Source organism: Acomys russatus, chromosome 16 (genome assembly GCF_903995435.1).
Source record: "Acomys russatus chromosome 16, mAcoRus1.1, whole genome shotgun sequence".
NCBI lineage: Eukaryota > Metazoa > Chordata > Mammalia > Rodentia > Muridae > Acomys > Acomys russatus.
Window position 1 is genome coordinate 26,882,101 of NC_067152.1, and position 16,784 is coordinate 26,898,884.

General features: G+C 47.4%; 1 protein-coding gene across 2 annotated transcripts in view; it reads right to left on the reverse strand.

The window, feature by feature from the left end:
- The window catches only part of Acly (ATP citrate lyase), a 47,385-nt gene extending 44,334 nt beyond the window's left edge, over window positions 1-3,051 (reverse strand). For both annotated transcript variants that reach the window (XM_051158604.1, XM_051158603.1), the window contains exon 1: window positions 2,870-3,051. The gene's annotated coding sequence lies outside the window, so the exon portion shown is untranslated. The remainder of the gene's footprint in view (window positions 1-2,869) is intronic.
- Window positions 3,052-16,784: the final 13,733 nt, after the last annotated feature.

The following is a 16,784-nucleotide window of genomic DNA, read 5'->3' on the forward strand; positions in this document are numbered from 1 at the left end:
CACAGAGAACGCCTGTCTCGAAAATAAATAAATAAATTTAAATTAAAAAAAGGAAACTCAGTCATGCATGCTAAGTGCCTGCCTAGATCAAGGCAAGTTGCTCCTGTCTCTCCTAGAGGGCCAGAACGGAAGCTGGGGAGAGGGAAGTCCAGTACATATAAGGAGGGTGAGTTAAGAAGGTCGCCTGGCTGACACATCCAGGAAGGTTGGTCTCCTCTCCTAGCCCAGCAAGTGTCACCGGGCCTCCCTGAACTCCCCTGCCAACAGGCCAAGCCGGGAGAGGCTTCAGGTGCTAATCCTGGCTGGGCTGCCTCCCTCAGTCACTCTAACTAACCACAATGGGCATACTTAGCTTGGGACCTGGCCCAAGTGAGTAGCTGAAAAGGGGCTTCTCCAGGGGTGCCTGGTAACTCCTTCTTAATTTGCTTCTGAAGGAGACGCCCCAACCAGCCCCACTGTCCTAGTGTCCTCCAACCCCACCCACTCCAGTTCCATTTCCCAACCTTCTTGACTCAGACCAGAAAAACTGGTCCTGAAATCGAATGGGCACACCCCTACCCCTGTCCCAAACAGGGCACAGCCTAGGGCACACTAATCAGAAAGAGGAGGGGGAAAAAAAAAAAAAAAAGAGGAGGGGGCGGCACTGACCACTTTCAGCCATCCATTCACTTTCAGCAAACAGAATCCCACACTCCAGGAGAAAGGAAACCCTGCAGCCAAGCCTGCTCAGAGAAGAGGTCCCACACTGACTGACAACAGTCCCCAGAATTCTGTACCTCACCCCCCCCAACATACCCAAGACAAGGATGAGGCAGAAAAGAACAACCTTAGGCAACTGACAGAAGTCACAATTTCCCTGAGTCTCAGATCTGAGAGTCAGGCTCCATGAGGCCAATGGGGAGGTGGGGGCTGGGGGGATAGGGGGAGAGAGGGGGGGGGGCGTCAGGAGACAAAATAACAGGGAGATGATAGAGGAAAGATCTGCCAGTTTACCAAAACAAGATGTGCCACACCAGAGCACTGTAGCTCAGCTGGGAAGGGTTAGACAAAGAACTCATAGAATGCCTGGAGGGAGGAAGGGCCTGGCTTCTCCCCAGCATAGCTCATACATCCAGGGAGGCCAAGCAACCAAAACCTCAATCATCGGATTCACTGCTCTCTAGAGCAACGGACCTTGGAGGTCTCACATTCTTGTCAGAATCTGAAAAGCCTGAGGAAAGTAATGCACATATATACACACAAGCTCAAACGCGGGAAACTTTTGTTCTTGGTAGCCATGAGACGAAGTACATGCAAATCTGGGACTGGAGACACATACACATACCCCAAAGTCTTAAGCCGCCTTTCTCAGCAGCTGATTCTCCTGTCAAATTTGTGATGGGTTCTTTCACAGCAAAGCTGAGCTGCCAACAACTGTAACAACAACCTGCAAACTCTGCAGGGGAAGCAGGGGTGTCTCTGTGTCTCTGTCTCTCTCGGAGGGGGACCTTTTGAGCTGAATGGGCTATTTTCTGTCGTGAGTGACCCAGGGCTGCATTCACTCATAGAGGCCCCAGGAGCAGCACACAAGGAAGGATGAATCAATGAAACCTGTTCTCCAAGACAGCTCCTCTGGGACACCGCAGCAGACAGGAGCTACTGAAGATGTTTCTTACGGTCAACAGTCTCATTTTAAGGGCTAGGGGGAGGGGAGGGGAGGGGTCCGGGCAACGACAGGAAAGCAAGCAATCCCTAGAGCAACGGGAAGGGGCAGAACTCTCTAGAGCATCCCCTGCCGCAGCAGGCAGTGTATGAATGGAGATTAAAAACAGCAGCTACTCTATCTTCAAGGCCTCCCTTTACCACCCCATCTCCCTGGGGTGTTTAAGCAGCTTTCTAAGAGGTGGAAGATTAAATCCTTCCCGGGCAGTTATCTCTCAACATTAAAATAAAACCGAGAAACAGGGTGAGTTACTGAGCAAAGTTAAAGCGGGGACAGACTAGATAGGCTGGCATTTTAAAGTGCCTCATGCTGTCCTTCTTACGGCCCTTTCTGAAATCTTGCCAGGAGGACCCCCCCAACACACACACACACATGGCAGAACTTGAAGACTGGAGACAGCAGGCTCTGGGAACCAGACCTCTGCCAGGCCCAACAGGAGGGAGAAGGTAGCATCCTTTGCACACGCGCGCGGGCGCACGCACACACATACACACACCCCAGGAGCTTGCCTCGTCCAGACTCCTGGGCACTCCGACCATCTGTTGTTTGGGGGCTGGACCCGGTGGGAGCTCCTTAGCTGGGACAGCCCATCCAACCAAGTCCTCGCGGCAAGGCCTCAGGCACCCTGGAGCAGCACAGCCCGCATGGCCAGGGCCGGCTCCTTCCACTTCGACACAGAGCTTAATGGATTCACTACAGAACTAATAAAACGGGCCTGCTTTGAGTCCAGCTTGTGAGCAGCCGGCTTGAGACGAGCAGCCACGGCCATCTCTACTACCCGCCCGGTATCCGGTGGGGAACCGAATGAGGCCCAGAAAGTGTCCCCCAAAAAGCCCGGGAGACTCGAGAGCTGGCCCTGGGTGGAGCTGAGGAGAGGCAGGACGCGCAGAGGCAATCCGGAGGAGGGAAAAGAAGCAAGGTCGGCGGCAAGCGATGTGCAAACTCCCAGGAACTAGAAAAGGATTGGGAAGGGTGTAGAGAGACGGCACGCGGCCGGGGCGAAGGCTACCATAAAGCTGAGACCTGCACAAAACTTCCAAGCAGGTGCAGGGAGCGCGCGGGAGCGCCCAGCCAGCGAGCCGGGAGGTGGTTCCGGGTTGGGGGAGGGAAGCAGGAAGCTTCGCGGAGACTGGGGATCGCGCCCGCTCACACGGCTGAGGCACTCACCTCTCCGAGAAAACCCGAGCCCGGCTCTTCGTCCGCAAGCCCAGATCACCCAACCTCCCTGGATCGCTCCAGCCGCCTGCAGCTGCCCAGAATCCGGCTTTTGTCCCGGCCCAAGAGGGCTCCTCCCCGCCCCCCATCAGCTCACAGGCCGAGCGGCCCGGCGATTGGGCACACGCGTTCCCTAGCCTGAGCCCTAGACTCCTCCCTATTCGCTGCTACGATGGCCCCGCCTTCATGTATGACTCGGGCCTGATGGGACTTGTAGTCTCGGTAGTCGGGAGGTTGGAGGGGCGGAGGCGGAACTGTGGGCGGGGCCTCAGATGGGGAGATGGGCCGTCCGGCTCTTAGAAGAGAACCTACGAGGCAGGGGGCTGTGGCCTGATCGCTTCAGGCCCAGTCGGGTAGCTGAGGGAGGGGGTTCTTGGCCCAAGTGGTTGTAGCACTTCTTTCAGGACCTGGCGTCTCCTTTCCTCCCTCCCATGGGAATAACTGACGTTCTTATCCCAGGAGCTTGTAAGCGGCCACACCAAACCCAGTGCGTTAGAACTGCCTTTGAAAGCAATGTCTGCTTTCCTTTCACACGTGGCGCCTCTCTGCTCCTGGAACCCTCCCCCCATAGAGTATACGTAGGACGAGACTACACTACCAAGCTACACACAATCAGACAGCCTGGTGTATGATATAGATTGGAGAAAGGGGTGAACTAGTGAGGCCAGGAGGGTGCCAGTCCAAAAGCGTCCAGTCCTCTTACCGGCTCACCAGAGGTGGGGGGGGGGGGGTGGCAATCTGGGCGGAGCTGATCATTTATTTGACACTATAACCGAGGACTGAGGCCATTCCTGCCTAACTCCTTGCTCCCTCCCCCAAGTTCAAACTAAGAGACTGGAAGTAATAAACAGCCTCCTCCTCCTCCTCCTTTCGTTACTTGTGAGAGATAGAACATATTTTCCAAACCCAAAACTGGAGAGCCCAGTCTAACAGGTGCCCAAGAGAGAACTTGTAGTAGAAATATATGAAATCAGAAAGCCCTAGAAATCAGGACTCCGGATTCACGGCTTCCCTGGAGTAGAAGCCTCTCTGCTTGTACCCTAGTCCCAGTAGGTCTCTCCAGCCAGTCCCTGAAACTAACAACTGTCCCGCTCTAGGGAAGGAGGCCAGAATCATCCTCAAATCAGCTCAGTGATGAGTCAGCCCAGGACTTGGAGAACAGCATGGCTGAGCCCCTAGCCAAAAAAAAAAAAAAAAAAATCCTGGGCCAAAAGCTCCTAGAAACAATGTTGCAACATTCTTGGGGGCAAACAATTTCCTAAGCCCCCCCACCCCCACTCCCAAGTCCCTTTTCAGCCAGCAATTGGGTAGCTGAACTTGCTATATCCATGCTTGAGCAGCGTGTGCTCCTTGATGATGTCGTCTTCTGGTCCCTTCCTTCATACTCATCCTTTAGAAATAACAGTTTATAGTGCCCCTTGCTCCTAAAGTGAGGGAGAGGCCTCCAGTGTCTTCCAAGAGTCTACCCAAACCTCTATGAGGGATCACTTCTCCCTAAATAAAGAAAACATCTACTCTGAAGTTACTCAAACTCAAGCCCCTGGAAGACAGAAATTCAGATTTTTTTAATTGGCCTTTGTTTGTTTTCTCTTTGAGATTGGGACCATGTAGCCTAGGATGTTCTTAAATTCATTGTGTACTAGGGGACAGCTTCAAACTCCTTCTATCTCATCTTCCCAAATGCTGGAATAGTGATGTGGACCTGTGGGAGCAGCTAGCACAAGCTCGCCAGAAGAGTTAATATGAATCGCCTGTGGGGTGTCCCAGGAAGATGGATTAGCAGGTAAACAGCTTGCTATGCAAGGAGGCTGTGAGTTCCATCCTCAAACCAACATAAAGGCAGATAGAGAAAAATGACTCCACAGAATTGTCCTCTAACCTCCAGACACATACACTGTAACACTCATGGACGCATATACACAATGATAATTTTTTTATAGGCAGGTAGAACTCTATGAGTTTGCGACAGCCTGCCTCTGCCTCCTGAGTGCTGGGGTTAAAGGCATGCACCACCACACCTGGCCTGCTACCTAAGACTTCTATCACCTAAAGTAATTTGTTAATTAAACAAATAAAATAAAATAGATACTTATCTTTGGGTGGTGGTTCTGACTTTTTCCCTTTTACTTTTATTTTACAATAAGCATGTCTTCTTTTTGTTTGTTTGTTTTTTCTTTTTTCTTTTTTGTTTTTCAAGACAGGGTTTCTCTGCATAATCTTGACTGTCCTGGACTCACTTTGTAGACCAGACTGGCCTCAAACTTACAGCAATCTTCCAGCCTCTGCCTCCCGAGTGCTGGGATTAAAGGGGTACGCCACCATGTCCGGCCCATAACATTTTTTTTTTAAAGGACACGCCTGGGCAAAAAAGTATCCAGGTGAGAAAAGCCTATAAAACCTTTCTCCCCTATAAGTCCTTTTTATGTTAATTTGGCAAAGTCGATAAAAATTGCAAATTGCCTGGAGAGCTTACCCTGGTGGTGTGGCTGTGGGAGAATTAATTGGCAGGCTGCCCAACTCATCTACCACCCAGGCCCGGACCCAGGACTTTGAGTCGGCCCACCCCAACATCTACCCCATCTATGAACTGTTGAAGTGGCTGAAGTTGGTCCTGCAGATCCAAAACCTCAGGAGCTCCATGACACAGGGCAGTGACAGGATCTCTGAGAGGACTTTCCAGTGAGGATCCAGTATTGATGGTATAGCAGAGGCCAGAGGCCTCGACCCACAGCAATGACTCATTGCAGTGAACATTTGCAAGTGAAAATGCATGGACAAAAGGGTATACTGTGTAACACACTAATCACATACTACAGCTTCCACAGTGACATGTTTTTTGCTGTCTTTTTTTGTTTTGTTTTTTAATTTTCTTTTGGAGAAGCAAGGGTAGAGGGCCCATACTAAAGGGGACTGAGAGATGACTGGTTTTGGGATACATGGGGTACAGAGTTTTTAAAGATGCATAATTGGGACTGGAGAGATGGCTCAGAGGTTAAGAGAACTGATTACTCTCCCAGAGGTCCTGAGTTCAATTCCCAGCAACCACGTGGTGGCTCATAACCATCTATAATAAGATCTGGTGCCCTCTTCTGGCATGTAAGCATACATGCAGTCAGAACAGTATATATATAATAAGTAAATAATATTTAAAACTCTCAAAAATGCAAATTGCACTTGCCTTTTGCTCCTGCAATTCCATTTTTATTAAATTATTATTTGGGCTGGAGCGGTGGCTCAGAGGTTAAGAGCACTGACTTCCTCTTCCAGAGGTCCTGAGTTCAATTCCCAGCAACCATATGGTGGCTCACAACCATCTATAATGTGATCTGATGCCCTCTTCTGGCCTGCAGGTGTACATGCAGGTATGTACATAATAAATCTTTTAAAAAATTTTTTCCAAGCCGGGCGTGGTGGCGCACGCCTTTAATCCCAGCACTCGGGAAGCAGAGGCAGGTGGATCGCTGTGAGTTCGAGGCCAGCCTGGTCTACAAAGTGGGTCCAGGACAGCCAAGGCTACACAGAGAAACCCTGTCTCAAAAAACCAAAAAAAAAAAAAAAATTTTTTTTCTTCAAGGCTATATTCTTCTGTACCTGATGATAGAATCTTTATATTTCCTTCATTGCTGACGTACATCACTTTGAATAGGACCTTGGCACTTAGTAAGTGTTCAACAAATATTTGCTGAAGGATCAAGCACACCCACCCACCTCATCAACCTGTTGTTAGGCACAGGTTAGTGTGAGAAACTTAAGCAGGCTGGAAGTAGTGACGCACACCTTTGATCTCAGCACTTGAGGCAGAGACAGATGGATCTATTGAGTTTGAGGCCAGCCTGTCTACAGAATGCGTTCAAGGACAGCCAGGGCCACACAGAGAAAGTCTGTCTTAAAAGAAAGTAAATAAAGACAACAAGAAAATAGCTAGTGGAAGCTGGATGAAGAGGGACAAGCCTATAATCCTGGCACTTGGGAAACAGAGGCAAGGGATCTATTCTTGGGTCCAAGGTTAGTTTAAGTCTCTATCTCCAAAAAAGAAAGGAAGAAAGGAAGTGGGGGTGGGGGTGGGGGAGAAAGGAGTTGGACAGTGGTGGCGCACACCTTTAATGCCAGCGCTTGGGGGGCAGAGGAAGGCGGATCACTGTGAGTTCAAGCACAGCCTGGTCTCCAAAGTGAGTCCAGGACAGTCAAGACTACACAGAGAAACCCTGTCTCGAAAAACTGAAAAGAAGAAGAAGAGGAAGAGGAGGAGAAAGAAAAAGAAGAGGAGGAGGAGAAGGAGGAGGAGAGGGAAAATAGCTGTGAGATGTAACGAAGGTTTCTTTGATCTGTGTTAATCAAGCTGGACTCTATGTTCTTTCTTTTTCTTCTTTTTTTCTTTTTAAAATTTTTTAAAGATTTATTTATTATGTATACAGCATTCTGCACCAGATTTTGTTATAGATGGTTGTGAGCCACCAATGTGGTTGCTGAGAATTGAACTCATGACCTCTGGAAGAGCAGCCAGTATTCTTAACCTCTGAGCCATCTCTCCAGCCCCTTTTTCTTTCTTTTTTCTTTTCCCCTTTTCAAGACAGGGTTTCTCTGTGTAGCCTTGGCTGTCCTAGACTCAATTTCTAGACCAGGCTGGCCTTGAACTCACAGCGATCCGCCTGTCTCTGCCTCCCAAGTGCTGGGATTAATGGCGTGCACCACCACACCTAGCCCTGGACCCCATATTTTTATTCTGGTATCTGATTCAAAAGCTCCAGATCTTTTTCTTTCCCCCATCTGAATCACATCTATCTTCTTCTGGACTGGTCTATGTTGCTGTATATAGACTTATAAGCACTATCTCCAAGCCCAGGCTTTGGGCACTCTTCAGTTCCAGAGATCTTCAACTGGCTAGTGGATACCTCCTAGATTTTAATCAAGTTTCAGCTAATTATTTTAGGTTTTGTTTGTCTCAGAGAGTCTCACTGTGCAGCCCTGGCTGGCCTGGACTCAGTATGTAGACTAGGGTGGCCTATAACTCACAGAAAACTGCCTGTCTGCCTCCTGAGTCCTGTGATTAAAGGCCCTGCCCCCAGATCACTTCAACTAATATTTATTGAGCAGCAGCTATACAGAAGACAAGAACACTAGCACATGTTCCTCCCAGCCACAGCTTGAGCTGAGTGCTCTCATCAGTTTGCAGATGAGCGACCTGCCTGCCTTAGTGTTCTGTGGCTCTGAAGAGGCCATGACAAACTCTTAGAAAAGAAAGCATTTCATTGGCGCTTTGCTTACAATTTTAGAGGCTTAGTCCATTACTGTTATGGCGGGGAATGTGGCGGCATGCAGGCAAACATGGCGCTGGAGCAGTAGCTAAGGGTTCTACCTCCGTAACTGCAGGCAGCAGGAAGAGCGAATGTAAGCCACTGAGCCTGGCTTGGCCCTTTGAAACCTCACAGCCCATCCCTCATGACATACTTCCTTTAATAATGCTGCCCCCACCCCAACAAGGGCACACCTCCTATCCCTTCTCAACTAGTGCCACCCCCTGACAGCTAAGAATTCAAATATATGAATAAATGGAGGCTGTAGCTGGGACTTTGCTATTTTGTGGGTTCCTTTCTGTCTTCCACTCTTCTCCTCCCTTATTAACCCCCTAACAGTAGATAGGAGAGAAAAAAAAGGATGGAGGGGAAAAGGGCAAAGCTATCATCAGACTGCTTCCTGCTGATTAGTTCATTGAGGCCAGTCTGATCTTTGTCATCAGGATATCTAATTTCTTCCTGTTGTTTCTTTGTGCAAGACTACTTAACAAACAGCAACCAAGAACATCCAGCCAACAACAGCAACCCACCCCTGGGGCCCTAGCATTCGCAGTTCTCAGAATTCCCAGTGGTACACACTCGTAGAAACTACCTGCAGCCGGCAAAGCCATGCCCTGCTAGAGCACGAGGCAAATCATAGTCATCTACTGTGAAGCAGCTCTTGTCCCCACACCTGGGATTAAAATGAAAACACATTCCCATAACATTTCTGTGTTTAAAAAAAAAAAAAGTTACAAGGGCTGGAGAGATGGCTCAGAAGTTAAGAGCACTGACAGTTGTTCTTCTGGAGGTACTGAGTTCAATTCCCAGCAACCCCATGGTAGCTCACAGCCATCTATAATGTGATCTGATGCCTTCTTCTGGAATGCAGGTGCACATGCAGGCAGAGTACTGTATACATAATAAATAAATAAATCTTTAAAAAAAAAGAATTGTGGGGACCCGTGCAAAATTCTGCCATGTCAGAAATCCTGTGCTTAGGCTGTATGCTGTGACCTTCGAGTTGCTGACCTTTACCTCACCACGAGGTCTTGTGTTCTAGGCTATCCTTGGACTATTTACCTTTGAAAGAAGTAGAGAAGTCTCAACTTGGACCCACTCAGAGGATTTAGGGAGTTCTTACATGAAATTACTCAGAGAACTAGGAAGTTCTACAAGGAGCGATTTAGGCTATTGTATTCTTGCCCGGGGGCTAGGGTGAGTGAGATAAGCATAGATCCTATTGACCTTGCCCTATATATGTTCCTGCTAGTCGGCAATAAAGTGAATCTTGATCAGAAATGTCCTGACTTGATTCGTTATTTCTCTCATCCCTGTATCCTACTTTCTTTCTTTCTTTCTTTCTTTCTTTATTCGTTATTATGTATACAGAGCTCAGCCTGCATATACACCTGCAGGCCAGAGGAGGATATCAGATTATAGATAGTTGTGAGCCACCATGTGGTTGCTGGGAATTGAACTCATGACCTCTGGAAGAGCAGTCAATGCTCTTAACTGCTGAGCCATCTCTCCAGCCCCCGTATCCTACTTTCAATCCCCACTCCCTCTTTCAGGTGAACCCTGATTCGATTTTTCCCAGCAGGCTGAGACCCAACAAAGAATTAAAAAAAAAAAAAAAAAAAAGAATGAGGGGGCTGGAGAGATGGCTCAGTGGTTAAAAGCCTTGCCTACTCTTCCAAAGGTCCTGAGTTCAATTCCCAGCAACCACATGGTGGCTCACAACCTATTCTGAGATCTGGTGCCCGCTTCTGGTGTGCAAGCTCACAATGCTGGCAGAACACTGTATAAATAATAAATAAATAAATCTTTTTTTAAAATACAAATAAAAAAAGAATGAAAAAAATCACAAAATTCTCACTACAGGGGATCATTCTTATTAAACCATCAAATTTCACTCCCTGGCTTCCAGAGGATTACAGCCACATCATAATGCAAAAGAGCATTCAGTCTAACTTCAAAAGCCCCCATAGTCTATCAGATTCTCAACACTGTTTAGGAGTCCAACAGCCGTGCGTGGTGGCGCATGCCTTTAATCCCAGCACTCAAGAGGCAGAGGCAGGCAGATCGCTGTGAGTTCGAGGCCAGCCTGGTCTATAAAACAAGTCCAAACAGCCAAGGCTACACAGATGAACCCCGTCTCAGAAAACAAGACAAAACCAAACAACAACAAAATATTAATATGTTTATTAATATTCTCCTCGAAGCCTATCTTAAGAAAAGATAGACGTGGGAGTTTTCAATGGGCTTTTCTTATGTACACTGCTCTCAGCACCACTGTTTTTCATGCTCCTGCTGGTTATGGCCCATTAAGCCCTGCTTAAAGCATTCAGTTACTTTCCTAAACCAAAGTCTACATTCTGCCAACAAAAGAATGGTCAGGCCAGAGCCAGGCGTGGTGGCGCATACATTTAACCCCAGCACTCCGGAGGCAGAGGCAGGCAGTTGGCTGTGAGTTCGAGGCCAGCCTGGTCTACAAAGTGAGTCCAGGACAGTCAAGGCTACACAGAGAAACCCTGTCTCGAAGGAAAAAAAAAAAAAAAAAGAATGGTCAGGCCTGTCACAGCAATAGTCTCCTCCCTGGTACCAACTTCTGTCTTAGTGTTCTATCGCTATGAAAAGACACCATGACAACTGGGAGAAAAGAAAGCATTGGAGCTTGCTTGCTAACAGTTTTAGAGGTTTTAGTCCGTTGTCATCATGGTGGGGAACATGGCGGCATGCAGGCAGACACGGTACTAGAGAAGCAGCTGAGAGTTTGCTATCTGGATCCACAGGCAGCACTGGGCTCAGCTTGGGCTTCTGAAACCTTAAAAGCCCACCTCCAGTGATAACACTTCCTCCGAAAGGCCACACCCACCCCAGCAAAGCCACACCTCATAGTCCTTCTCAAGTAATGCCGTTCCCTGATAACTAAGAATTAAAATATGTGATCCAGGGGTCCTGGAGAGATGTCTCAGTGGTTAAGAGTGCCGCCTGCTCTTCCAGAGGTCCTGAGTTCAATTCCCAGCAACCACAGGATGCCTCAAAACCATCTATAATGTGATCCAATGCCCTCTCCTGCAGATAAAGCACTCTTATACAATAAATAAGTAAATAAATAAATAAACAAACAAATAAAGCCAGCCGGGTGTGGTGGCGCACGCCTTTAATCCCAGCACTTGGGAGGCAGAGGCAGGAGGATCACTGTGAGTTCGAGGCCAGCCTGGTCTACAAAGCGAGTCCAGGACAGCCAAGGCTACATAGAGAAACCCTGTCTCGAAAAACCAAAAAAACCTAACTAAATAAATAAATCTTTAAATAGGGGCCATTCTTACTCAAACCAGCACACTGCCTTTTCAGTGATCTCATGACTAAGTTCCTGTTCTTGTCCCTGCAACCTGCTGTAGGTGAAGAAGGCATGGAAGACCCTGTTGGGTGTCCTCATTTCACGGTGTGTCTTGCTTGTTCTGTATCCCCGGTGCACGTGTTAGTCACTCGCTGCATGCACACCTGGAAGGCATGTATAAATAAGGTGAATAGGGTATAATGGCCACATGGGCCCTTGGTACTCACATCACTCAAGAGCCAGAGGCAGGAGGATCTCAAATTTAAGGCTAGCTTGGTCTGCATAGAGAGTTCCAGTTCCGCCTGGACTATATATGCGTTAAAGAAAGAACAAAGGGGCTGGAAAGATGGCTCAGCGGGTAAGACCGCTTACTGCTTTTTCAGAGGACCCGGGTCCAGTTCCAGGGAATCCAGTGCATCTTGGACACCTGCATACACATGATGCACATAAACCTATAAGCACCGACACAAACAGATATTTAAAAATTAAAATTAAGAAAAGATAAACGTGGTAGCACTCACCTTTGATTTCAGAACCTGGGAGGTAGAGGCATGAAGATTATCAGTTCAAGGCTACATGGATTTAAAAAAAAAAAAAAGAAGAAGCCGGGCGTGGTGGCGCACACCTTTAATCCCAGCACTCGGGAGGCAGAGGCAGGCGGATCGCTGTGAGTTCGAGGCCAGCCTGGTCTACAAAGTGAGTCCAGGATGGCCAAGGCTACACAGAGAAACCCTGTCTCAAAAAACCAAAAAAAAAAAAAAAAAAAGAATGGTTGCCTAGTACAGACAGTAAACCACCAGGTGTCATAAAGCACGCCCGTAATCCCCAAGTCATCCCTGGCTAGAAATCTTGGGGGAGGGTACGTAGAGGTGGTAATTGAAGGGAAAATATAAAAACAGGAGGGAGGAGAGGCAGGCGGGAGCCATCCTGAGTGCGTCTGGTTCGAAGCCACCTCTTGGGAGAGCTGGAGACCGGGCTTCTGGCAGATAGACTGAGATCCCCCAGGCGCAGAGTCAGGATGATTGTAACTTCTGCACCACTCACGTTTCCCCAGTACTGATCAGCCTCCCAGTGTAGCTAAGGGACAGACTCCCTCTGGGAGTAAGCCAGAATCCCTCTTTTTTGTCTGACGATGGCTGTCTGCTTTAGGGACCTAAAGTGAAGTCTTTCCAGTTCATCCAACAGCAGCTATCCCTCCAAGATTCCACATTAGTGCTCAGAGAACAGAGTCCTGGCTCCTTCCCAGAGGCACCCCATCCATGTGTGTCCCACCCCTCCCTGGGTCCCTCTGCCACTACCTTCTCACCAGCTATGTCCCTGTGAAACTCTGTTCTCTTTCAGGAGAACCTGCCTAGCCACTCCTACTCCCACACATCACGTATTCTTGACTTACACATGACACATCAAATCTTATCTTATTCAGAAAAAGGTTATTATTATTATTATTAATTATTTTGCTTTTTGTTCCCTTTTCTCCTGTTCCCTGTTTAGAAATTCGCTCAAGGGTAAGCAGAAGTCATGGTGTCAAGGCCAATGTTGCTACCCGATACCTACTCTTGGGAGTTTAGGGCTCAGTGGATAAAAACACTATCCTGGAATTACCAACCATCTGAATTTGATCCCCAGAATCCATGTGGAGGGAGAAAACCAGTTCCACAATGTGTCCTCTAATTGTACAGATGCAGTGTGCACAGCAAGGAATATCTCCATCACTTGCACATATGAAAATGATAAGTAAAATGTTTGTGTATTTTTTGGTGTTTGGTTTGGTTTTTCAAGGTTTCTCTGTGTAATAGGCCTGGCTGTCCTACACTCGCTTTGGGTGGTTGGTTTGATTTTGTTTTGTTTTGTTTTGTTTTTGAGACAGAGTTTCTCTGTTAATAGCCCTGGCTGTCCTGGACTCAGTTTGTAGACCAGGCTGGCCTCAGACTCACAGAGATCCACCTATCTCTGCCTCCCAGAGTGCTGAAATCACAGAAGAGAGCCACCATGCCGGGCTTCATATCCATTCTTAACATATTCCTGCGGGGATGCTCACACCCAAATGCTGCTTCTTCAGAGCTCCTTGACCACCTACTCAACCAACTGTTTTTGTTTTTTTTTTTTTGTTTTTTGTTTTTTTTTGGTTTTTCGAGACAGGGTTTCTCTGTGTAGCCTTGGCTGCCCTGGACTTGCTTTGTAGACCAGGCTGGCCTCGAACTCACAGCGATCCACCTGCCTCTGCCTCCCAAGTGCTGGGATTAAAGGCGTGCGCCACCACGCCCGGCCTCAACCAACTGTTAAGGACTGAGGAGATGGCTCAGTGGATAAGGACACTTGTGGTGCAAGTACGAGGACAGAATTAGAGTCCCCAGCAGCCACATAAAAAGTGGGTGTGGCCGCCCTTGGTGGTGCGCACCTTTAATCTCAACACTCGGGAGGCAGAGGTGAGCTGATCTCTGTGAGTTCAAGGCCAGCCTGGTCTACAAAGCAGTCCAGGACAACCAGGGCTACACAGAGAAAGCCTGAAAACCTGTCTCGAAAAAACAACAACAATAACAACAAACAAAAACAAAAACAAAAACAAAGCCGGGTGTCACCATGTGTATCTATAACTCTAGCATGGTGGGGATACAGAGGTCACTTAGGCTTGCTGGCTGCCCTCGCTCCAGGTCCAATGAGAGACCCTGTCTCAAGGGACTAAAGTGATTGAGCAGAACATCCGATGTATTCCTCCAGCCTGTGCGCACACACGTACATGTGTGTAAACTAACACACACAGAAGCAAGAAAAAGGAAGGAAGAACTTTTTTTTTTTAAGAAAAGAAAGAAATTCAATGATCTAAGCTCTTATTTTCCAAAGAATACATTGGAGAAACTGAGGCACTAGGAAGTGACCTTACTGCAGTGGTTTGAGCAACTCTTTTGGAATCTGTCACTATCTGGTAAAAAGTTGAAAAGTCACAACCCCTAGGATTCTGCAGGTCCACTCCCAGGTATGCATTCTTGAGAATTTCATACAGCTGTGTGCCAGGAAACACGTGTGAAGTTGTCCCTACAGCATAATTTGATATGACCACACACTGGAAAGAGACCAGCTATTCTTCAGCAAGGCGCGGATGGATGGGTGATAGCAAGCAAAACAAATGACCCGCAGCTGTGTGCACCAACATGGCTGATTCCCAAAAACAGGTGGAGCAGGGGCTGGAGAGATGGCTCAGTGGCTGAGAGCACAGACTGCTGCTCCTCCAGAGGTCATGAGTTCAATTCCCAGCAACCACAGGTGGCTCACAACCATCTATAATGTGATCTGATGCCCTCCTCTGGCCTGAAGATGTACATGCAGGCAGAGCACTATATACATAAAAATAAATAAATAAACAAATCTTAAAAAAAAAAAAAAAAAAAACAGTTGGAACAGTGGACCCTAGAAAACAACGTCTGTTTCATCCCCATAATCCCAGCACTCAGGAGACTGAGGCAAAAGGATTGCATTGAGTTCCAGGTGGGTCTAGACTACTAGTGTAAGATCCTGTCTCAATGCACCAGCTCCCACCAAAAAGAAAAAGAGACACATTTATTGAGTCCTGCCAATGTGCAGGCAATTAATCTATAATACATAAAGTGACAACCCAAATAAGAAATGACTAAAAGATGAGACTATTTACTTGCACAGGGATGCTATACAGAGGATGAGACTATTTACTTGCACAGGGATGCTATACAGAGGATGAGACTATTTACTTGCACAGGGATGCTATACAGAGGATGAGACTATTTGCTTGCACAGGGATGCTATACAGAGGATGAGACTATTTACTTGCACAGGGATGCTGTACAGAGGATGAGACTATTTACTTGCACAGGGATGCTGTACAGAGGATGAGACTATTTACTTGCACAGGGATGCTATACAGAGGATGAGACTATTTACTTGCACAGGGATGCTGTACAGAGGATGAGACTATTTACTTGCACAGGGATGCTATACAGAGGATGCTAACTGGCACATGTGAGGGCGCTCAACATCTCTGTTCCTTAGGAGAAACAAATTAAGAACCAGCAATAGTGGAGCCAGGCATGATGGCACATGACTATGATCCCAACACTCAGGAAACGGAGGCAGAAGGATTGTATATTCAAAGATACCTTTGGCTCCCTAGACAAGCCTTGTTTTCAAAGCCAGCAAACAAAAATAATACAAAACAACAACAATAAAAGGCGATGTTCCTGATTAAGTCACACTCACTTTGGGAACAGACCTTTTTAAAACCAGTGTGGCTGAGGCAGTGGGGCTAGCTATTCAAAGTATTACGGGAACTTGGAGTCACTACTTTTTAAATTTTATCTTATTTATTTTTGTTTTTTGAGACAGGGTTTCTCTGTATAGCCTTGGCTGTTGTTGACTTGCATTGTAGTCCACGCTGGCCTCAAACTCACAGTGATCCACCTGCCTCTGCCTCCCTGAGTGCTGGTTTTACACGTTGGGCTGAGTTACTACTTTTATTTATTTATTTATTTTAGGTTTTTTGAGACAAGGTTTCTCTGTCTAACAGCCCTAGCTGTCTTAGACTTGCTTTGTAGACCAGGCTGACCTTGACCTTACAAAGAGCTGCCTGCCTCCGCCTCGTGGAGTGCTGGGATTACAGGCATGTGCCACCTTGCCCGGCAAGTTACAACTTTTTTTAAGTGCTTGTGAACATGGGTGTGCTTGTGCACACGTGTGTGTGTGAATGCCAGAGGACACCTCCAGAATGCATCTGTTTCAGTCTCTCTAGTGCTGGTTATAACAAGATCTTGACACTGGAATAGACTGGGTTTGGGGGAATCGAAGTAGAGCCTCACGGTTGGCAAGCACTTTACCAACTGAGCTATTGCCACAGCCATTAATTAGCCCACCTTGTTTGTTTGTTTGTTTTGGTGGTGCTGAATCGCCAGGGAAGGATATCAGGTTAGACCTTAGTTTAGACTTGCTATTAGCAAGTGTTCAATAAATGTGTGAAATGGAAAGCTAAACTCCTCCCACTTTCCATTGTAGTCTCAATGCAACTCCTCACGTCCCTGAGGGCTCTATTATTTTCATGTTCTTTTGGCAGGTAGAGCAAGTACTTTTCAGTTCCCTAATGTGCTTAGTCCAGGATCACGCGGCTAGGAAGTGACAGGAGCGAAGACTGCCCAAGCACCCTGACTCCAAGTCCAAAATTCTCCCTCCTTTCTTATGGGACCTGGTGCGTATAAGCTTTATCCCTACTTGGAATTTTGCCTCCAAT